General features: G+C 38.1%; 1 non-coding gene across 1 annotated transcript; it reads right to left on the reverse strand.

The window, feature by feature from the left end:
* Positions 1-10,560: 10,560 nt before the first annotated feature.
* Positions 10,561-10,663, reverse strand: LOC122428557. Its single transcript, XR_006265771.1, has one exon. It is a non-coding gene; the product is annotated as a U6 spliceosomal RNA (small nuclear RNA).
* Positions 10,664-24,919: the final 14,256 nt, after the last annotated feature.

Consider the following 24,919-nt stretch of genomic DNA (forward strand, 5'->3'; position numbering starts at 1 on the left):
AATCACCATCTGTATATTAGATCCTTGGAACTTACTCATCTTATACCTGAACATTTATACCCTTTGACCAACATCTTCCCATTTCCTCCATTGCTGAGCCTCTGAAAACTACCTTCTTCTGTTTCTATGCATTTGCTTTTTTTATATTCTATATTTTAATTGAGACTGAGCAAACTTGGGCTTCCCCGGTAGCTCAGCTGGTGAAGAATCTGCCTGAAATGCAGGACACCTCGGTTCAGCTCCTGGGTTGGGAAGATCCCTTGGAGCAGGGCATGGCAACCCACTCCAGTATTCTTGCCTGGAGAATCCCCTGTGGACAGAGGAGCCTGGTGGGCTACAGTCCATGGGGTCTCAGAGTCGGACATGACTGAGTGGCTAAGCATACAACCTCTGGGAGATCACGAAGGACAGGGAAGCCTGGCACGCTGTAGTCCATGGGGTCGCAATGATTCAGACATGACTGAGTGACTGAACAGCAATGACAACTAAGATCATGTAGTATTTGTCTTTCCCTATCTGACTTATTACCTGTACCATAATGGACCCCAAGGGGATCCATCCATACTGTTGCAAAAGATAGGATTTCCTTCTTTGTGACTGAATAATAGTTCATTGTGTGTGTGTGTGTGTGTCTGATCACATTTTCATTATCCATTCATCCATCCCCAGACACTTAGGTTGTTTCTATGTGTTGACCACTGTAAATAATGCAACAGCAAACATAGGAGTTGAAGATATCTCTTTGAGACAGTGACTTTATCTCATTCAGATATATACCCAGAAGTGAAGTTGCTGGATTATATGATAATACTGTTTTTAATTTGTTGAGAAACCTCTATACTGTTTTATATAGTTGTTGCACCAACTTATATTTCTATCAGCAGTGCATCAGGATCTTTTTTCTCCACATCCTCACCAGTATTTGTTTTTCTTGTCTTTTGGATAACACCATTCTAACAGGTGTGAGGTCATATCTCATTGTAGTTTTGATTTGCATTTCCCTGATAATTAGTGATGTTGATTAGCACCTTTTAACATACTTGTTGATCATGTGGAAGGCTTCTTTGGAAAAGTGTCTAAGTCCCCTGCCCATTTTTTAATCAGATTTTTGTTGTTGTTCTTATTGAGTTGTGTGAGTTCCTTATATATGGTGGATATCAACTCCTTTTCAGACGTCTGATTTGTGAATATTTCCTCCCACTCCCAAGGTTACCTCTTCATTTTGTTGATTGGTTTTCTTGCTGTGCAGAAGGTTTTTGTTTGATATAGTCCCAATTGTTGATTTTTGCTTATAGTGCTTATACTTTTAGCATCATGTACAAAAAATAATTGCTAAGACTAATGTTAAGGTGCATTGCCCCTATGATTTCTCCTACAAGTATTATGGTTGCAGATCTTACGTTTAAGGCCTTAATCCATTTGAATTATTTTTTCAGGAGTGGTGTAAGATAGGGGTCCAATTTCAATCATTTGTGAGTGGATATTCAGTTTCCCCAGCACATTTTATATTTTTGGTTCCTTTTTCAAATATTAGTTGACTCTACATGCATGAGTTTATTTCTGAGCTGTTTAATCTTCTCCACTGCTCTATATATTCATTTTATACCAATATTGTACTCTTTTGATTACTGTAGCTTTGTTATATAGTTTGAAGTCAGGAAGTATGATGCTTCCAACTTGGTTCTTTCTCAAGATTTCTCTGGGTGCTTCGAATCTTCTTTGATTCCATAGTAAATATATAATTATTTTTTCTGTTTCTGTGTACAATAAAATTGGAATTTTGATAAGGATTGCATTGAATCTATATTTGGTTTTGGATAGACAGTCTTTTTAATAGTATTAATTCTTCTGATTTATGAACACTGAATATCTTTCCATTTATTTGTATCTTCTCATTTTCTTTCATCAATATCTTACAGTTTTTGGTGCATAGAGCTTTCATTTCCTTCATTAAATTTACTAGTAAGTATTTTACTCTTTTTAATGCCATAGGAGTCTTTTTTTTAACTAATGTGGGAACACTTTTTAAGGGGAAACAGCAAAAAGAGTGAAGAAAGTATTTACTTGGTAAAACATGTACTTAAGGAACATTAGTATTGGCAAAATTCTTAATTGTGTCTTATACAGACCACTTGATTTTTTTATTACACAGCAAATAATATTTGTAGAAGATACAGAATTTTTCTATAGAAATGGATTTTTAATCAGTTTTTTGAAATTTCTTTTATTAGACTGAAGTTTTTGAAAATCTAGTAGAAGTTATGGACTATTTCTCCAGAAAAGGCTTATACATAAGCCTGTACTTCTCTCCTAAAAAACAAGTAGTGCCCGTATTTAAAATCCATGCTTCAAGGGTTCAAGATGGCCATTTGGGAAAATCCTGAACTCACCTCTGCCCATGAATGCAACAGATATGCGATTACATATGGAGTAATTCTAATCTAAACAGTGTGGTGCTGGCAAAATAGACACATAAATCAGTGAATTAGAACTGAGAGCCCAGAAATGAACCCACACATATGTAGCAATCAGTCTACAACAAAGAAGCAAAGAACTTACAATGGAGAAACTATAGTCTCTTCAACAAATAGTATTGGGAAAACTGGACAGTCACATGAAAAAGAATGGAACTAGACCACTATCTTACACCATACACAAACATTAACTCAAAATGGATTAAAGGCTTGAATATAAGACCTGAAGCAATAAAATTCCGAGAGAAAACATAGTCGATAATTTCACTGACACAGATATTAGCAATGTTTTTGTGGTTCTGACTCCAAACACAAGGGAAACAAAAGCAAAACTAAATGGGATGACTTCAAACAAAATATTTCTGCACATCAAAAGAAACCATCAACAAAATGAAAAGGCAACCTACTGAATGGGTGAAGATACTTGCAAATAATATATCCAACAAGGGGTTAGTATTTAAAGTATATAAAGAACCCATATGACTCAACAAAATAACAAACAATCTGACTTAAAAATGGGCAGAGGATCTGCATAGACATTTTCCAAAGAAGACATACAGATGCCAACATCCACATGAAAAGATGTTTGCCATTACTAATTATCAGAGAAATGCAAATCAAACCCACAAATTATGACTTCACACATGTTAGAATGGCTATTATCAAAAGAGAAGGACTAACAAATGTTGGAGAGGATGTGGAAAAAAGGAACCCTCTTACATTGTTAGACGGACTCTAAATTGGTGCAGTCAATAGTAGAGAGATTCCTTGAATATTAAAAATGAAACTATGACATGACCCAACGATTTCACTTCTGGGAATTTATCTGACAAAGACAACAATGCTAATTTGAAAAGATATACGCACCACTATGTTCATTGTAACATTGTTACAATGGCCAAGATGTGGAAGCAACAATGTGGATGAAACTTGAGGGCAATATGCTAAATGAAATAAGCAGACAGAGAAAGACAAATGCTATATCATTTCACTCATATGTGGAATCTATTTTTTAAAAAGTGAACAGACAAAGGAAACAAAAACAAACTCATGGATACAGAGAACAGATTTAGTTCAGTTCAGTCGCTCAGTTGTGTCCAACTCTTTGTGACCCCATGAATAGCAGCACGCCGGGCCTCCCTGTCCATCACCAACTCCCGGAGTCCACCCAAACCCATGTCCATCGAGCCGGTGATACCATCCAACCATCTCATCCTCTGTTGTCCCCTTCTCCTCCTGCCCTCAGTCTTTCCCAGCATCAGGGTCTTTTCCAATGAGTCAGCTCTCTGCATCAGGTGGCCAAAGCATTGGAGTTTCAGCTTCAACATCAGTCCCTTGAGTGAACATCCAGGACTGATCTCCTTTAGGATGGACTGGTTGGATCTCCTTGCAGTCCAAGGGACTCTCAAGAGTCTTCTCCAACAGTTCACCACAGTTCAAAAGCATCAATTCTTCAGTGCTCAGCTTTCTTTATAGTCCAGCTCTCACATCCATACATGACTGTTGGAAAAACCATAGCCTTGACTAGACAGATCTTTGTTGGCAAAGTAATGTCTCTGCTTTTTAATATGCTGTCTAGGTTGGTCATAACTTTTCTTCCAAGGAGTAAGAGTCTTTTAATTTCACGGCTGCAATCACCATCTGCAGTGATTTTGGAGCCCCCAAAAATAAAGTGAGCCACTGTTCCCACTGTTTCCCCATCTATCTGCCATGAAATGATGGAACCAGATGCCATGATCTTAGTTTTCTGAATATTGAGCTTTAAGCCAACTTTTTCACTCTCCTCTTTCACTTTCATCAAGAGGCTCTTTAGTTCTTCACTCTCTGCCATAAGAGTGGTGTCATCTGCATAGCTGAGGTTATTGATATATCTCCCAGCAATCTTGATTCCAGCTTGTAGTTCCTCCAGCGCAGCATTTCTCCTGATGTACTCTGCATATAAGTTAAATAAGCAGGGTGGCAATATACAGCCTTGACGTACTCCTTTTCCTATTTGGAACCAGTCTGTTGTTCCATGTCCAGTTCTAACTGTTGCTTCCTGGCCTGCAGACAGGTTTCTCAAGAGGCAGGTCAGGTGGTCTGGTATTCCCATCTCTTGAAGAATTTTCCACAGTTTATTGTGATCCACACAGTCAAAGGCTTTGGCATAGTCAATAAAGCAGAAATAGATGTTTTTCTGGAACTGTCTTGCTTTTTCAATGATCCATCGGATGTTGGCAATTTGATCTCTGGTTCCTCTGTCTTTTCTAAAACCAGCTTGAACATCTGGAAGTTCACAGTTCACGTATTGCTGAAGCCTTGCTTGGAGAATTTTAAGCATTACTTTACTAGTGTGTGAGATGAATGCAATTGTGTGGTAGTTTGAGCATCCTTTGGCATTTCCTTTCTTTGGGATTGGAATGAAAACTGACCTTTTCCAGTCCTGTGGCCACTGCTGAGTTTTCCAAATTTGCTGGCATAATTGAGTGCAACAGTTTCACAGCATCGTCTTTCAGGATTTGGTTATGAAGAGGAGGGGAACTAGGGGAATGAGTGGGATGGGTAAAGGGAGTCAACTGTATGGTGTTGGATGGTGATCATTTAGTGATATGTACTTATGTTAAACTATAACACTACAATACTTCCAATCATTCAAAACTAGATAGCATGGCTTACTGAACAATGTATCTTGAAGTCAGAAAGACATGTCTCACATAGTAGTAGGCTTCCCAGGTGGCACTAGTGGTAAAGAAACTGCCTGCCAATGTAGGAGATGTAAGAGGCATGGGTTCAATCCCAGGGTCAGGAAGATCCCCTGGAAGAGTAAATGGCAACCCACTCCAGTATTCTTGCCTGGAGAATCCCATGGACAGAGGAGCCTGATGGGCTGTAGTCCAGTGGTTCACAAAGAGTCAGACATGACTGAAGTGACTTTGCACGTACGCATGCATAGTAGTGGGCTAGTAATTGTTTAACAGTAGGCTCTTGGAATGGGAGATCCATGATTTCTAGCATTTGCAATTTCCATGGTATGATTATTCCCACTGTGGCAGATTTCAAGCTTACTTGTATAGCATAGAATCACTGAACACAGAGGGAGGGAAAAAAATGCACAATAGCACACCATTGTGTAGTATTCCATACATATGCATGCACGAAAAACACATGCAAAAACCCTCAAGAACTGAGATAATCATGAAACTAACAAAATAATTAAGATAGGATAAGTTTTGAGTAATTATGACCTTTGTATTTAATATTATTTATGTCTTTGTAAGTTTATAAAGTTTAATTTTTAATAATGGCCATGTTTAAAAGTAGCTTGCAAATTTCCTGAAGATTAATTTTACTACATTTTTTTTTTTGTTCTCTGGGCTATTTACATTAGGACCTTGTTGTTTTTCTGTCTTGTATATAGTAGTTTGTATCTGCTAATCCCAAACTCCTATTTTATGCCTCCTCCCCTTTCCCCTTTGGTAATCATAAGTTTATTTTCTAATATGTATGAGTCTGTTTCTGTTCCATAAAGAAGTTCATTTGTATCATATTTTAGATTTGACATATAAGTGATATCATGTGATATTTGTTTTCCTCTTTCTGACTAACTTCACTTGGTGTGATAACCTCTAGATCCATCCATGTTGCTGCAATTGGCATTATTTCATCTTTATATGGCTGAGTAGATGGTGACTGCAGCTATGAAATTAAAAGACGCTTACTCCTTGGAAGGAAAGTTATGACCAACCTAGATAACATATTAAAAAGCAAAAACGTTACTTTGCCAACAAAGGTCTGTCTGGTTAAGGCTATGGTTTTTCCAGTAGTCATGTATGGATGTGAGAGTTGGACGGTGAAAAAAGCTGAGTGCCGAAAAATTGATGCTTTTGAACTGTGGTGTTGGAGAAGACTCTTGAGAGTCCCTTGGACAGCAAGGAGAGCCAACCAGTTCATCCTAAAGGAGATCAGTCCTGAGTGTTCATTGGAAGGACTGATGCTGAAGCTGAAACTCCAGTACTTTGGCCACATCATGCGAAGAGCTGACTCATTGGAAAAGATCCTGATGCTGGGAAGGATTGGGGGCAGGAGGAGAAGGGGACAACAGAGAGATGGCTGGATGGCATCACCGACTCGATGGGCATGAGTTTGAGTAAACTCCGGGATTGGTGATAGACAGGGAGGCCTGGCGTGCTGCGATTCATGGGGTTGCAAAGAGTTAGACACGACTGAGCGACTGAACTGAACTGAATATTCCATATGTAATATGTATATATTCTGTTTTCTTTATCCATTTATCTGTCCATGGAAATTTGTCCATGTCCTGACTATTGTAAATAGTCAGAATAGAGGTACATGTAGCTTTTCTAATTAGAGTTTCCTCTGGTTATATGCCCAAGAGTAGAATTGCTGGATCATATGGAAACTTTTTAAACATTTTTTAAGGAACTTCCATACTGTTCTTCATATTGGCTGTATTAATTTACATTCTACCAAGAGTGTAGGAGGATTCCTTTCTCTCCACACCCTCACCAGCATTTATTGTTTGTGGACTTTTTAATGATGGCCATTCTGACTGATGTAAGGTAATACGTCATTGTAGATTTGGTTTGCATTTCTCTGATCATTAGCAATGTTGAGCATCCTTTCACGTTCCTATTGTATGTCTTCTTTGGAGAAATGTCTGTTTAGGTCTTCTGCCCAGTTTATGACTGAGTTGTTTTTCTAATTTTGTTATTGAGTTGTATGAGCTGTTTGTATATTTTGGAAATTAAACCCTGTCAGTCACATCATTTACAAATATTTTCTTCCAGTCCATAGGTTGTCTTTTTGTTTTTTTTATGGTTTCCTTTGTTGTGCAAAAGCTTATAAATTTGGATTAAGTTCCATTTGTTTGTTTTTGCTTTTATTTCTGTTGCCTTGGGAAACTTACTTAAGGAAACATTTCTACAATTTATGTCAGAGAATGTTTTGCATATATTCTCTTCTAGGAGTTTTTATAAGATAGGTGTCCTGTCTTTAAAACTTTTTGAGTTTATTTTTGTGCATGGTGTGAAAGAGTGTTCTAACTCTGTTGATTTACATGTAGCTGTCCAGCTTTCCCAACACCACTTGCTGAAGAGACTTTTTCTCCATTTTCTATTCTTTCTTCCTTTGTCAAAGATTGAGTATAGGTGTGTGATTATTTCTGAACTCACTATTCTGTTTCATTGACCCATATGTGTGTTGTGCTAATACCTTGCTGTTTTGATTACGGTAGCTTTGTGGTATTGTCTGAAGCCTAGGAGTGTTATGCTGCCAACTTTGTTCTTTTTCCTTAGTACAGCTTCGGAAATTCTGGCTCTTTTGTGATTCTGTATAAACTTCAGGAGTATTTTATCCAGTTCTGTGAAATCCCCTGAAAATTTAACAAACAGCTCTCACTTGTTCAGCATGTCAATAGCTTGCCTCCTCATGGAATCTGTAAATAAGTCTCATGGTTGTCAAAAAAAAAAAAAAGAAAAGTGGTAATACATGTAAAGTGCTAAGAAGGCTTGAAATAGAACAAGTAATTATAAATGATTATTGTTATTAATTTAATGAGCAGTTTTATGCTTGTCACTTTCATCAGTGTCCTAAGAGAATTAATATTTTAATGTAATTTTTCTATGTTACTGTTCAATAAATAAGGGAAGAGGGATGCATTTTGCTTCTTCCAGTGCCTAAGGCATGATCAGATAGTAAATTCAATTTTAAAAGGTACACTCACTACTGATAAGTTAGTCCAGCAATATGTCACTATAAATAGAGCTTGGCAATTTCAATACATTATACTTCAAAAGCAGTGTTTATCATATTATGATAAATTTCCCATAGAACAGTATATAATTTTCCTCAACATGTTCCAAGGGTTCACCTGGATACTGAAGTTTGTTTATGTATTTTCTTTTATCTGTACTACCTGCCAACTTTAGGTGTTTAAAGAATAACTGGATCTCAATTTATGTTTATAAGCTTCTACTATAACAGTAATCCTTGCTGGGCTTTTAAAATTCATTAAATAATGTATATTCTTGTCTTGTTCCATTTTACTCTTATCTTCCAAAATGTGATATGGATATTAAAAATAGTATTATGCAGTTTCTGTGGACTAGCTAACCATTCAGACACAAAGAGGGAACAGCAATGTTAGTGAATGTATCTTTTTTTTTAAGTTTCATGGATTGCCCCTTTGTTTCTTTAATATGTTGATAGACTAGAGACACTGTGTTTCTCTATATCACTTTCCGAAAGCAGGATGAAACTGCCAGGACCCCTTCAAAAAGGTCAGCATTTATGGAATAACCACAAATGTGATCAATCAAGTCATTCCAATGGAGCAATAACCAGTGTGACCTTAACAGACTTTGGCTTTTGGAGCCAGATCGCTTTAGTGACAGACATAACCCTGGTGGGTCGGCAGCATCCTTCACTGCTCACTCTGCCATCTGCCACTGTGGAAACTTCATCATTAAAGGCAGAGTGGTTGCTGGACAAATTTGCAAATGGTTTTGAGAGCATTATTATTGCACAGAATGTTACCATCTGTAAGTAGGCAAATCTGAACTGCAGTATATGTCTACCTAACTTTCTTTTTCTATGTATATCTTAATAGAAAGTATGCATGCATAGGTCTCAAACCGGGGAAAACTTCTTTTTGTATTATGGAATTATAGCCTTGCAAAGGGCCCCTAGAGCTTAATTTCCTATTTTTAACTACTTCTGCATTTAAACTATCACAGATCAAAGAATATCTCTTTAATTTTACATTTCATTGTCTCTCTTCATTTACAAAGTATTTTTGATTGTTTAATTTTGCTCAAAGTCCCATTATTATATTACATTATTATTAGCAAATATTCACATTAACATATATGTCTATACACATATCTTTTAAAAATACTTCAATTATATATCTGAAGTAGTACTACCTGTCTTCTTGCTACCACTAACCATTTTAATATTATAAACACAATATAAAGAAAACATTTAACCAGAATTTCCAATTCTTAAGCCAGGCACTGTTTTATATATATAAATGTATAAAATATATATGTATGTATTATTTATATATATTCATATTAAGTCCTACTGCATAGGATTAGAATTGTTATAATTGTAGCTATATAGTTATAGTAATGTGGTATTTTATATTATATTATTATGATATTCATATTATATTATTAATATTGCCATTGAATGACAAGGTAACCAAGGCATGGAAAGATAAACTGATACTCAGGAATACACAGTTTGATAAGTGGAGATCAGGTATACTGAACTCAGTCAGTCTGGGTTCAGGATCTGTTATTTGTTGTTCTGAATCTGTGGGAGTGGCCAAAATACAAGCCATCAAAGAATGTGAGTTATGTTGAAAGGCCATAAATAGACACTAAAATGAAGAAGATATGAATAGCTAAAGACAGTGACATTTGAGCATCAGTAAGAATGATGAATGCTACCGAAACTTTCATTATGTACAAATCCAAAAGTTCATAATGTATGAGAGAAAACCAACAGAACAAAATTTAACTCATTAACCATTTTATTTAAAAGCAAAAAGCTAAGAATAAAAAACTTGTCTTGCTTTCCCTTTATGAGTTATATTTGAAGATGACCAAATAGTCCTAGCTAGTGAAGAAAAGTTCTCTACAAAGAATTCTCACTGAAAGATGTTAATGGAATGATAAGTGAGAAAAGCATTATTTTGCAACCTCTAATAAAATAATTGACATTTATTTTGGATCTTATCAGAAAGTGAATTTCCAAGTTGTGTCTCTAAGAAAAGAGCTTTCTATAATAATAAATAGATTGTATAAATAGATTAAAGGAATACTGGTTTGTAACCTGGAGACATGTAACTTTTTTATAGAAAACTACATTTGTGAGAATATTTGTTCTACATTGTTCATGCAAACCTTTAAAATGTTTTTCATAGAAGGTTAATTTTATTCACCAGATCTAAGATAATTTAGCCACTGCTTATGACCTCACTAATTAACCTCTTAATAATTAGAGTCATATAAAAGGAAAATACATGTCTTTTATCATGTAGAACATTGCTAAAGTCGTTTCTTCTCACAGAATGTTATTATTACTCTTTTTGTGCTTCATAAGTTTGCATCATCCTTGCACAGGAGCCATGATAATCTCCTATGTGTCATTCTAACTTTAGTATATGTGCTGCCAAAATGAACATGCAATATATTAAAGTTAGAATTAATAGTGGTCCTGGCAGATTAAATAAGTTTAAAATAGAAGCTTAATGGAGAAGATCAATGTTTCAGAAGTGACTGGCCACAATGTGAGTAGGAAATCAGGTAGAAAATATTTTATTAATCTGAATTTAGTTAGTGGCAGAAAGAATGGATATGATTCTTTGAATGTGAGAGGAGTTCTGGAAGTAAAATTAACAGCATTTGTCATCGATTGGACGAGGGTGGAAAGTCGAGAAGAGGAAATGTTAGAGGGAAAGTCAAAACAGGATCCAATTTAATATTTAGGTGAATGCTTACCTAACTTTTTAATAAGATGCAAGATAATAGATTGCAGGGTGTTGAGCAGTGAATAAGGAGTTGAGGAAAAGCTTTTTGAAAGCATCATATCACCAACAACAGCATAAAATTTAAGACATTTAAAGTCTTAACTTTCTTCCCATTCTCATCTCTCTTTACTCTCTAATAAGCCTCTTCCCTACCCAAGCTACACTGTCCCAAGGATCTAATAAGTCAGTGGTACAAATCCACTATGCAGTTTACCACATTATCTTTTTATTTATTCCATTTTTTTCATATATGACATAATTCCTCCCTCGCATCTCTACTATATTAGATCACTCTGGTTCTTCAAAGCTCAGCTCAAGTGTACTTCATCCCCTAGGCAAGATCAGTTACTTCTTCTTCTATGTATCCATAAAACTTAATTCAAAGCTTAATTATAGCCCTCGTAAGATCACGTTATTTTAAATAGCATTGTCTGTTCCACTAGAATATGCTTAAAGGCTCAACTTGCTTTGTTGCATGAATGATCCTTATGTAAATTGCTATGTGTTATTTAACATCAAGTAATTAGGATACGTTTACCTACTCTTGTCACTCTCAGTGCTAAGCTGCTGGTGATACAATAAGCCAGACTTTATGGTCCCAGTTCTCTCAAAGCTAACACTGAGTAGATGACACAGAGGATCAAAGAGACTAATAAAAAGAGTGCCATAAGTTCAGTAAAGATTATGATGGTGGTGATGATGATGTTAGCTATTGAGTACTTTAATAAACTAAGCATAGATCCAAGCACTGTTCAGTTCAGTCGCTCAGTCGTGTCTGACTGTGACCCCATGAATCGCAGCACGCCGGGCCTCCCTGTCCACAACCAACTCCCGGAGTCTAACCAAACCCATGTCTATCAAGTCGGTGATGCCATCCAGCCATCTCATCCTCTGTTGTCTCCTTCTCCTACTTCCCCCAGTCATTCCCAGCATTAGGATCTTTTCCAATGAGTCAACTCTTTGCATGACATGGCCAAAGTACTGGAGTTTCACCTTCAGCATCAGTCCTTCCAACGAACACCCAGGACTGATCTCCTTTAGGATGGACTGGTTGGATCTCCTTGCAGTCCAAGGGACTCTCAAGAGTCTTCTCCAATACTACAGTTCAAAAGCATCAGTTCTTCAGCACTCAGCTTTCTTCACTGTCCAACTCTCACATCCATACATGACTACTGGAAAAACCATAAAGCCTTTAACCAGACAGACCTTTGTTGGCAAAAGTAATGTCTCTGCTTTTTTAATATGCGTCTAGGTGGTCATACTTTCCTTCCAGGAGAAGCGTCTTTTAATTTCATGTCCTCACCTACTGGCAGTGATTTGAGCCCCAAAAATAAAGTCTGACACTAATTTCCACTGTTTCCCATCTATTTGCCTTGAAGTGGATGGGACGCCAGATGCCATAATCTTAGTTTTCTGAATATTGAGCTTTAAGCCAACTTTTTCACTCTCCTCTTTCACTTTCATCAAGAGGCTCTTTAGTTCTTCACTCTCTGCCACAAGGGTGGTGTCATCTGCATATCTGAGGTTATTGATATATCTCCCGGCAGTCTTGATTCCAGCTTGTGCTTCCTCCAGCCCAGTGTTTCTCATGATGTACTCTGCATAAAAGTTAGATAAGCAGGGTGACAACATATAGCCTTGACGTACTCCTTTTCCTATTTGGAACCAGTCTGTTAGTCCATGTCCAGTTCTAACTGTTGCTTCCTGACCTGCGTACAGGTTTCTCAAGAGACAGGTCAGGTGGTCTGGTATTCCCATCTCTTGAAGAATTTTCCACACAGTCAAAGGCTTTGGCATAGTCAGTAAAGCAGAAATTGATGTTTTTCCAGAACTGTCTTGCTTTTTTTTGATGATCCAGTGGATGTTGGCAATTTGATCTCTGGTTCCTCTGCGTTTTCTAAAACCAGCTTGAACATCTGGAAGTTCACGGTTCACGTATTGCCAAAGCCTGGCTTGGAGAATTTTGAGCATTACTTTACTAGCGTGTGAGATGAGTGCAATTGTGCAGTAGTTTGAGCATTCTTTGGCACTGCCTTTCTCATATTATATACTCTAACCGTGAAAACAACTCAGTGACAAAGGAAGTACACAGTAATTTTATAGATATTGGTAGTCAGACACATCACTTTCCTGACAAAGGTCTGTATAGTCAAAGCTGTTTTTTTCCAGTAGTTGTGTACGGATGTGAGAGTTGTACCATAAAGAAGGCTGAGTGCCAAGAATTGATGCTTTTGAACTATGGTGCTAGATAAGACTCTTGAGAGTCCCTTGGACAGCAAAGAGATCAAACCATCCATCCTAAAGGAAATCAACCCTGATATTCTTTGGAAGGATAGATGTTGAAGATGAAACTCCAATACTTCGGCTACCTGATAAGAAGAGCCAGTTCATTGGAAAAGACCCTGATGCTGGGAAAGATTGAAGGCAGGAGGGTCAGGGGGTGACAGAGGATGAGATGGTTGGTTGGTTTCACTGACTCAATGGACGTGAGTTTGAGCAAACTCCAGGAGATGGTGAAGAACAGGGAAGCCTGGCGTGCTGCAGTCCATGGGGTCACAAAAAGTTGGACACGACTTAGTGACTGAACAGCAACAAAAGGTGGACATATAACTAAGATTTTGAGAGACAGTAAAAGCTTCCCCAAACAGTAATTTCCAAGTTAAGGTCTGAAAAAATGACTAGGGATTAGTCAGGTAGACGAGAGTCAGAGAAAGGGATGGAAGGTTGGAGATAAAGAAGAGGAAGAAGGAGGAGGAGGAGTAAGATGAGAAGGAGGAGAAGGTGTATATATGCGTGAGGGTTAGAGAAAGGAAAAGAGAAGGAGGAGAAGGTGTATATATAGGTGAGGGTTAGAGAAAGGAAAAGAGTTTCCAACAAAGGCAAAAGATCAGTCAGTATATGTACTTAGCAGACATTGGGCTTTCTACTTCTAAAGTCAGGCTATCAACATCATGGAGCTTAATTCCTTTGGAAACTGTCACAAAAGCTAAAAACTGAACCAGATCCATTGGACTCATCTTACAGATAGAAGCACTGAATCCTAGTTAAAGGAAATGAGTTCCCAGTGCCATGCAGAGTCATTGGCAAGAGTCGGGTTCCCAGGGCCAAGCTCTTTCCAGGACACCATGCTGCGATCTCTGTGGACTGTTAAATGGTTTCTACTCCAGCCAGCCAACAGTAAGTGCATACAGACAAATAGCAAGTTTTACGAGTCCCATGCCAGCCACCGCATTCCAGCTCACGTTCTTCTCTTGATTACTATTTAATAAGAAAAATATAAATTATGAAATATGATAGTGCATACTTGTACTTAATCTCTAAGCAGATGTGATCTAGAAATGACTCTGCTCGATCTTTCCCTCAGCCCATCAGTTTCACCATGAAAATGTGTCATGACTTTTTGTCTTGTAGGCTATGTGAGTGATAGTCACTCAGTCATGTCTGACTCTTCGCGACCCCGTGGACTGTAGCCTGCCAGGCTCCTCTGTCCATGGAATTCTCCAGGCAAGAATACTGGAGTGGGTTGCCATTTCCTTCTCCAAGTGGTAAAGTACCCGGCTGCTAATGCAGGAGACGTAAGAGATGTGGGTTTGATCCTTGAGTTGGGAAGATCCCCTGGAGCAGGCCATGGCAATCCACTCCAGCATTCCTGCCTGGAGAATCCCATGGACAGAAGAGCCCAGCAGGCCACAGTCTACAGGGTCACAAAGAGTTGAAGCAGGCTATCAAAGTAGGCTATGATCCCACTTTAATCACATCCCTGATGGACCATTGTAGTTTACTTTTATTCTGAGGTGGTTTGTATATCAGTTACAGACAGACTGGAGTCCCAGTTCTGGGTCGGCCGCTAACCAGCTGTGTGACCTTGTTCTGGTACCTACTGCTCTCTGCAGTAGCAGGTAGTAGTGTTCTTCACTGTGTTCTTGTGGGAATTAAAGGGCCACATGCATGCAAAGAGCAAAGTACAGCACTCTGTACATGTATATCTTGAAAATATTTGACTTGTGAGATATATTTTTAACACCAAATCATAAATGCACAGCTACAAAAATCAGTCACCTTAATCCTTCCACTTTACTGATAGCATTTGTAGACTGGGAAAGTTCTTACTTGCCAAAATGAGTATCCATTTAGTTCTACTACTAGACTGTAGACTTTGTAAGAACAAAAACTTAATTTCTTATATATTCTGGCAATTACCACTGTGACAAGCATATAGTGAACATTCATAAATATAAAAATTGGTTGAATTATCAAATGACCTGGTGTCTCTTGTTGTTGTTTAGTCGCTCAGTCATGTACGACTCTTTTGCAGCCCCATGAACTGTAGTCTGCTAGGCTCCTCTGTCCATGGGATTTCCCAGGCAAGAATTCTAGAGTGTGTTGCCATTCTCCAGGGGATCTTCCTGACCCAGGAATCGAACCCATGTCTCCTGCATTGGCAGGCAGATTCCTTACCACTGAGCCACCTGGGAAGCCCTTGGGTCAGACCTCCTGACATACAGTTTTATTTATTTATTTATTTTTTACTGTACCAAAAATTAAGATAAAATTAACACAACTGATTCTTCATTTTGTGAAGGACATTCCAGGGAAAGTTGGGGCTTAGAACTTTCAAGTTATTTTGTGATATTCCAGTATGTTACTTTTCATTCTGCCTGAACCCTTTGGTACAAAGTTCCGTTAATATTAATAGCTAGGAAGGGAATGAGGCCTTCAGTCAAGCAGTTAGGAAGTGAGGTGGTGCCTTGTGTGAATGCCCTGCTGGGTGGTAAATCCATGACATGGCTCAGGCGCTGTTTATGCATTTTAAATTGCTTTCTTTATAACTCCAGTCCAGAGAAAATATCATCTCTGAGCCAAACTGTGGCAGAGCACTCCATCCCAATGAAGTGGAATTTGAGAAACAGGCATCAAACCCTTGAACTTGGCTACTGCTATGTAGAAACATATCCCACAATGAGCTCCTTCCACATATTATACTTACCAAAACCATGACTATACATAAAGAACATGAACAAATGTTATTTCCAAACCCACTTAAGTTGCTTAAGCTGTGGAGTTCCTGGTCCTAATTTTAGTAGTAGTATCAATAGCTGATGGAAATACTGCTGTGTCTTGCAGATATGAAATACCATAGAAATACCTTGACCACTTTCTCTTGGGATGACATTGGATTCTCCTAATAATGGAGTACAAACTCTCTGGATTCATTTACTTTAAAAAAAAACCAAAAAACCACTCTTGTATATCTGCAAAAGTGAGCAGTGGTTTCCACTCTTCCCTCTTGGGTCAATGATAAAATATACACGAAACAATGATTCCTGTCTGCCAAATATGGTTGGAAGTATAACATAATCCTTTAACGTAACATTTATGAAGCAATTTGTTTTAACAGTGGGGGTGATGTGACGGTTTTTAGACGGTAAACTGTGCTAACTGTTTGAAAATGCACACAGTTTAGGAGCTGACAGGTTCAGTCCTCAAGTACATGAGGTGCAATGAGACGCTTTGGCACTGGTTAAATATTCAATCATTCCACTGCCCTGTTTGTGGGAAATATACTAAAAGCTTATTGCTATAGCCTTTGAACTTCCAGGGCAAGTGAAGCCCATAATTCCACAGCCCTGATGCCAGTGGGTCTGACTGCATTTGATAAATGCCAATAACCTTGGTTTTAATATTTCCATTGATCTGGAGGGTATTAACAAGGCTTTTTGTTTTTGTTTTTGTTCTTTTTAATCACAAAGAGAACCCTACAGAATCAAATCTTACTCTAAAATTCCATTCAGTTTACTATCTTACAAACACCTAGTCTCTTTGATATGGAAATGCCTCCTGACTTCATATTGACAGCACATATTTTAGTTCCATCATCATCCAACAAATTAAACTGAGGCTTTAAACATAGTATGTTTCTGGGACTTCCCTAGTGGCTTGGTGGTAAAGAATCTGCCTGCCAGTGCAGGAGACATAGGCTTTATCCCTGCTCCAGGATCCCACATGCCAGGGAAAAACTAAGCCTGTGAGCCACAACTACTGAACCTGAGCGCCTAGAGCCTGTGCTTCACAGCAAGAGAAGCCACTGCAATGAGACGCCCAATCTAGACACTGAAACTAGAAAGTGGTCCCCACTCACCACAGCTAGAGAAAAGTCCACTCAGCAACCGAAGACCCAGCATAGCCAAAAATAAAATGAATAAACTACAAAAATACTATGTTTCTTTATATTTCATTTTTTAGCAAACAAAACAAAAGCTCAGAAAAATAGTAAGCCTCTTTTTGTGGGAAATTTTTTAAAGTCCTTATTACTAAGAAAGCCTGCGTTTTCAAGGAAAGGGCAGCCCACTGTCGGGTTTTGGCATAAGGAACAATCGGCCAGTGAAGCAGTGGAAACAGACTATTTTTTTCCCAGTTACAAGAGAAGGAAAGAAATCTCTGGCATGTGCTAAGATGTCCCTCTTAGGTTCATGACTCAGGCTGGAAAGCTCACTAAAGAGTAAGAAATAATTTTTTCATTAATCTATTTATTTTAATTGGAGGATAATTACTTTACAATGTTGTGATGGCTTTTGCCATACATCAGTATGAATCAGCCATAGGCTGATGTGTTCGCTCCCTCCTAAACCTGCTTCCACCTCCCTCCCCACCCCACCCCGCCCCCAGGTGGACACAGAGCACCAGTTTTGTGTGCCCTGCATCATGGAAAGAAATCATTTTTATTGGATGAATTTTTTGGATATGTTTGAACATATGTGTGTGTAAGTTGCTCAGTCGTATCCAACTCTTTGCAACTCCACAGACTGTAGCTGCACAGGCTCCTCTGTCCAAGGAGTTCTCCAGGCAAGAATACTGGAGTGGGTTGCCATGCCCTTCTCCAGGGTTTAGTGTATACAGTGAGCAAATATTTATGCTACACTTGGAATGTTTGACCCAATGGAGGTTTGAATTTTACTATAGGATTCCTCTAACGGTGAGGGTTTTTCCCTTCTGTTCTGGTTTATGTCCGTGTTGCACCTTCATCTTTCTGGATGGATGGATAGGATACCAAAGGAAGGGAGGGTAAAAAAACAGACCGAGGTGGTGCACACACTTTCCCTAAGTAAATACAAGGTGTGGACTTTGTTGTTGTTTCTGTGAGATGATGAGCTTCTTGGCCACACAATGTTCATGTTCATATTTTCATTATATTACTGCTCTGTGTTATCATTGTGTGCCAGGGATTTGCCCTTTATGGATATAGATACTCTTTCTTAATCAGACAACAGAGATGAATAAATATGTACAAGTTACTATAATGCTGGAAACATACTCTGGCAGCCCATCTCATGTTTGGACTGGTTTTAGTTGGTCTTCATTTGGGGATAAATAGACCGAGCCAGGACACAGGCATAAACATTAACCCTGGCACTGCAACCTTGCTGGCTGGTACCGTGCTAGAATTTATGAGGTCTCTTCCTAGAATTAAGACTCCAGGAGTGATTTAAACCAAATTAATCACACTGGCCATATTGGTTCAGTTCAGCTCCGGGATGTCTTAATTTGGTCAGAGATACATTCTCCAGCAATTAAAATAAACAGAAGAATATTTATTAGTCTCTCACTGACAGGCAAAACTAGTAAGTATAACATAATTTAATCATTGAATTATTTAGAGTTTTCATCAACTCTTCAATATTTAAAATGTCATGTAGTAAGGATGCTAGTGTAAATCTATGGCTGATTCATATCAATGTATGACAAAAATAAATAAATAAATAAATAAAAATTTTTTAAAAAAAAGATAAAAAAAAAGTATAACAATGAGTCAAGAAATCTTTTGTGCTATAAAAAAAATATATATGAAATATAAATTTGTAAATAAAATGGCTGATATTTTAAAAATTATTAACCTTTTCATTAAATATAATATTTTAAATTACTTCATCTGAAAGTAAAGCTTGTCCACAAATGTCAATATGTCTGTAGATAAATAATTCTTGTTTATATTCCTTGTAACATTCAGCATAGAGATTGGCCAATATTTATATATGGAAAAAAGACCATAGGGATGTTGGATTAAAACTAATGTAGATTTTAGATTCTATATCTGTCAACTATTGCCACAATAATACTGTGTAACAAAGCACCCCAAACTCAGTGGCTTAAAGCAACAATCATTTATTCCTGTTCACCAGTGAGTTCTTTTCTGACCTCTTCTCAGTATTAGAGGACCTTATCAAATATATCTGGTTACAATCAGCACATTTTCAACTTTCTGACTGAAAATCTTTTCCAATGCTACGAGCTCAATAGATACCTCTTTTCTTTATTTGGAGTTCTTATGGGTGACAGTTCTAGCAAATGTTTTAACATCAAATGTTTTGATGTTTTCCAGACTCTTGTCAAAGTTTCTTTGCTCTCTGACACTTTATTCCCCAAGTTGATGCCATAAATATATATTTTTATTTATAAATATATACAAATATATAAATATAATATAAATAAACATATTAATAATATATGTAATAATATGGTAATAAAATATATTAAACTATTAAAATATATTAAACTATTAAAATATATTAATAAAATATTTTAAATATATTAATAATATAATATGTATATTTCAATTATCTATTATGGCAGCATCCCACTTCCAGGTACAAATTTCTGCATTAGCCAGTATTGCCACAATAATACCACTGAGTAAGTCACTCCACAAAATTCAGGGGCTTAAAATGTGATGTCTTCTCTTTTGGGGCTTGGCTGACTAGACCGGGCTCAGCTGGTCTTGTTTCCATGCTGGGGATTGAGGCCAGGTGTTTTTCGGTCTTTGCTGCAGGTTAGACTCAGGTGTGCTCCATACGTGATGATTCTGGGGTCCAGGCTGCTACTGCTCTAACTCTGCAGGGTCTGTATTTCTCATGGTAACAGGCCATGCAGACAAGGCATGGCCAGATAAAAGCACATTTCAGTCCTCCTGCTTATTTTCCATCAGCTCACATCTTTGACCAAAGCACGCACAAAGCTGAGAGTTAGGGAAGTACATACTGTCTACCCCAAGGCTGTGGCAAAGTATAGATGCATGATATTACTAGAGGGAACTAAACAATTTTGATCAATAATTTAATTATAGGCCCCCCTGTTGAAATTTCACTGAAATAATCCCAGTTATCATTATTCTATCAAAGGTGATAGGAAGTGATAATCTATTTTTCATTTCCACATTTGGCATTATTATATTTATAATATATTGTGCCAATAGTAGGTAATATTAAGCCAGGTTGACAATTTTATAATCAACATAATCATAAAGTTGAAAAGATTACTAAAACAAATGAAGCAATCATTTTTAAATTTTATGCAGCTTAACAATTTTCTTAGGAATTAAAAAAGTAACAACCAAAGAAAATCTTCAGATCTGACTCTTACTTTGTAATTTATTTTGAAAGATTCTTTTCTATTCAATAACACTAGGGGATATTTTTTTGGTTAATTCCTTCTCTCAAAAACACCTGGCAAGCTTATATTAGTGATAAATTTTTGTGTGAAATCTAATTCTTTATTCTGTCATAACCTACATATGTTCTGTTGGGTCTTAAATGGTCAACTGACAGAGTAGAAAGTAACCACAGCTCTGAATCACATTGTTTAAAAGAGATTAAGATACTCAGTCTAAATTCATGCTGCAGTCATTTTCCAAGAGATCTAATTGGATGGGCAAAGGCAAGACAATAGAACTCTTTGAGTAGAGTTTATCGGGGTTAAAGGCAGTTTTGTTCATAGGTGCAGATGGAGTGTGTCCAGATTGAAACTGCCAGTCACAGAGGTGCAGAGTCTTTCTCCAATAACCCTGAAGCAGGAAGCCACTTTGGCTCTGTGGCAGGAATATTTCAGATCTCATCTGCTGACACAAAAGAAGATTCTAAGAGTCTGCCATTGTGTTAAGGATTAGCTTAATCTAGTCCATATAATATGCTAGCAAAGTAATGTTATACTTTATAATGCTATATAAAGTATATGTATATAATATATATTACCTATATAAATATTATATGCATATTTATATATATATACTATATATACATATAATGCTATACAAAACTAGTCCTGTATAATACACTAGCAAATATTGCTGAAAATTCTCCAAGCTAGGTTTCAACAGTATGTGAGCCAAGAACCTCCAGATATTCAAGCTGGATTTAGAAAAGGCAGAGGAACCAGAGCTCAAATTGCCAATATCTATGTTAGCATGGATCTACTGCCAACAGTAGATCTGGATCTACTCTATGATTTACTGGATCATATAAAAAGCAAGAGAATTCAGAAACATATCTACTTCTGCTTCATTGACTACACTAAAGCCTTTGACTTTGTGGATCACAACAAACTGGAAAATTCTTAAAGAGATGGGAATGCCAGACCACCTTACCTGCCTTCTGAGAAATCTGTATGCAGGTCAAGAAGCAACTAGAACCAGACATGGAACAACGGACTGGTTCCAAATTGGGAAAGGAGTACATCAAGGCTACATATTGCCAAGCTGCTTATTTAACTTATATGCAGAATACATCATGCCAAATGCTGGACTGGATGAAGCACAAGCTGGAATCAAGATTGCCAGGAGAAATATCAATAGTCTCAGGTATGCAGATGATACCTCCCTCATGGCAGAAAGTGAACAGGAACTGAAGAGCCTCTGATGAAGGTGAAAGAGGAGAGTGAAAAAGCTGGCTTAAAACTCAACATCCAAAAACTGAAAACCATGGCATCTGGTCCCATCACTTCATGGCAAACAGATGGAGAAACAATGGAAACAGTGGCAGGCTATTTTCTTGGGTTCAAAAATCACTGCAGATGGTGACTGCAGCCATGAAATTAAAAGATGCTTACTCCTTGGAAGAAAAGTTATGACCAACCTCGACAGCATATTAAAAAGCAGAGGCATTACTTTGCCAACAAAGTTCCATATAATCAAAGATATGGCTTTTCCAGTAGTCATGTATGGATGTGAGAGTTGGACCATAAAGAAGGGTGAGCACCAAAGAAAGATGCTTTTGCACTGTGGTGGTCGAGAAGACTCTTGAGAGTCCCTTGGACTGCAAGGAGATCCAACCAATCCATCCTAAGGGAAATCAGTCCTGAATATTCATTGGAAGGACTGATGTTGAAGCTGAAACTCCAATACTTTGGCCACCTGATTCGAAGACTCACTGGAAAAGACCCTAATGCTGGGAAAGACTGAAAGCAGGAGGAGAAGGGGACGACAGAGGATGAGATGGTTGGATGGTATCACCGACTCAATGGACATGAGTCTGAGCAAGTTCTGGGAGTTGGTGATGGAGGGAAATCTGGCGTGCTACACCCATGGGGTCGCAGAGTTGGACACAATTGAGCAACTGAACTGAACTGAACTGAACTGAGTCCTATATAATAAACAATTGGCTGGTCTTTCCCCCTGGTTCCTGAGAGCTATCCTGGAATTTCCAGAGTGATAAGAGTATTTTGCAATTTATAGTGCCTAAATAGTTTGTGGTGGGGCTCCTCCGCTCAGCTGGCCTGAGCGCTTGGTGCCCACAAAAAAAAAAAAAAAAAAGAAAGAAAGAAAAAAAAATAGTTTGTGGTAATGAGACTGACCATACCAGAAATACCAACCATGTCATTAGAGAGTTGGGGCTTTAAGCCATGTCATATCAACTGGGCCTCCAGAGGGAAGAGAGTGTGTAGTTCAATCACATAGCCTCTGACTCAATCAGTCTTGCTCATGTGATGACGTCCCAGGAGAACTTTGTACATCAAAGCTTTAGGAACTATCTCATTGGCAATATTGTGTGCATGTTGCTACACATTGATGTTCTGGGACGGTGAGGCATTCTGACTGCACTTGGAGATGACACTGGAAGCTGCTTGTTTGGAACTCCCTCAGACCTCACCCTATGTACCTCTTCTTTTTTTTCTTTTCATTTATTTTTATTAGTTGGAGGCTAATTACTTTACAATATTGTAGTGGTTTTTGTCATACATTGACATGAATCAGCCATGGAGTTACATGTATTCCCCATCCCGATCCCCCCTCCCATCTCCCTCCCTACCCGATCCCTCTGGGTCTTCCCAGTGCAACAGCCCTGAGCACTTGTCTCATGCATCCAACCTGGGCTGGTAATATGTTTCACCCTTGATAATATACATGTTTCGATGCTGTTCTCTTGAAATATCCCACCCTTGCCTTCTCCCACAGAGTCCAAAAGTCTGTTCTGTACATCTGTGTCTCTTTTTCTGTTTTGCATATAGGGTTATTGTTACCCTCTTTCTAAATTCCATATATATGCGTTAGTATACTGTATTGATCTTTATCTTTCTGGCTTACTTCACTCTGTATAATGGGCTCCAGTTTCATCCATCTCATTAGAACTGATTCAAATGAATTCTTTTTAATGGCTGAGTAATATTCCATGGTGTATATGTACCACAGCTTCCTTACCCATTCATCTGCTGATGGGCATCTAGGTTGCTTCCATGTCCTTTACACGCCAGTCAGGATGGCTGCTATCCAAAAGTCTACAAGCAATAAATGCTGGAGAGGGTGTGGAGAAAAGGGAACCCTCTTACACTGTTGGTGGGAATGCAAACTAGTACAGCCGCTATGGAGAACAGTGTGGAGATTTCTTAAAAAACTGTACCTCTTCTTTTGTCTGGTTCTCATTTACATCCTTTCTTTCTTTTTTTTTTTTTTTTGCTCTAATAAAAGTCTTCTCATAAGTAAAATATTTTCCTGAGTTCTATGAGTTTTTCTGGACAGTTGTCAAAACAGAGGTGTACTGGGAACCCCAAATTTGTGATCACTTGGTCAGACGTGAGGGTAGCCCTGGAAACTGCAGATAAGTGGTCTTACTCCAGAAAGTAGGATCCATGCTGCAGATGGTGGATGAGTAGTGGTCAAAGCAGACCCCGAAACTGTAGTAGCTGCCCCTGTAACGAGAATGGGATAAGACAGCCGACACGTACTAGGATCTGTGTTCCTTGAAGGTCAAGAAATCATGAGGTAACAGGACTTTTACCCCAGTTCTAATCACATATTATTTGTATGTATATATGTAGTCTAGACCTTCTATTAAACCATGTTCAAAGCACAAGAATTAAATAATTATGCTAATAATAAATACATAATATTACAGGTATATGCTATATCACTTTATTCTTATTTGACTCTTTTGCAACCGCATGGACTGTAGGCCACCAGGACCCTCTGTCCATGGGATTCCCCAGGCAAGAATACTGGAGTGGATTGCCATTTCCCCCTCTAGGGGATCTTCCCAACCCAGGGATTGAACCCACCTCTCATGATGTCGCCTGCACTGGCAAGCAAGTTCTTTACCATTAGCGCAACCTAGGAAGCCCTATTACAGGTATAATTATTATTTTAACTCTTATATCTTTAAAGTACTTGGAGAAGAAAATATCTTTACCAGTACACTATGTAGGGTCGTGACATCATTTATCTGTTTTTCCTTTGTCCATTTCCATTGTTCTGTGCTCTGTTCTATGTCATGGGGGCTTGAAGCCTGGAAACTCCATTTCCCAGCCACCCCCACCGTCTTTCTAGCTGGCTTCCTGTTCCTGCAATGAGAGGTCTTGGAAAGTTATAAAGTCAAAGGACACAAGATATATTTCTTTTGCTTTTCTCTTGTAGGCTATGCCTTGGGCACTTCCAGGAGTATGGACTCTAGGTTTCTGTTGTGGAGGTAATCAAGGCAGGAAGCATTTAAGATGCCCCTAGAGCACAGTGCCATTCGACACTGGATCCAGCAGCTATAGCTGCAAGCTTTGGGATCTTGCAATATCAATTGCAATATAAGCACCTGGTTTCCTTCAGCTGGTTCCAGTGGCTGTAGTTACAGCCCCTCAACTACACAGTGATCATGAATCA

The sequence above is a fragment of the Cervus canadensis genome, chromosome 26 (assembly GCF_019320065.1).
Source record: "Cervus canadensis isolate Bull #8, Minnesota chromosome 26, ASM1932006v1, whole genome shotgun sequence".
NCBI lineage: Eukaryota > Metazoa > Chordata > Mammalia > Artiodactyla > Cervidae > Cervus > Cervus canadensis.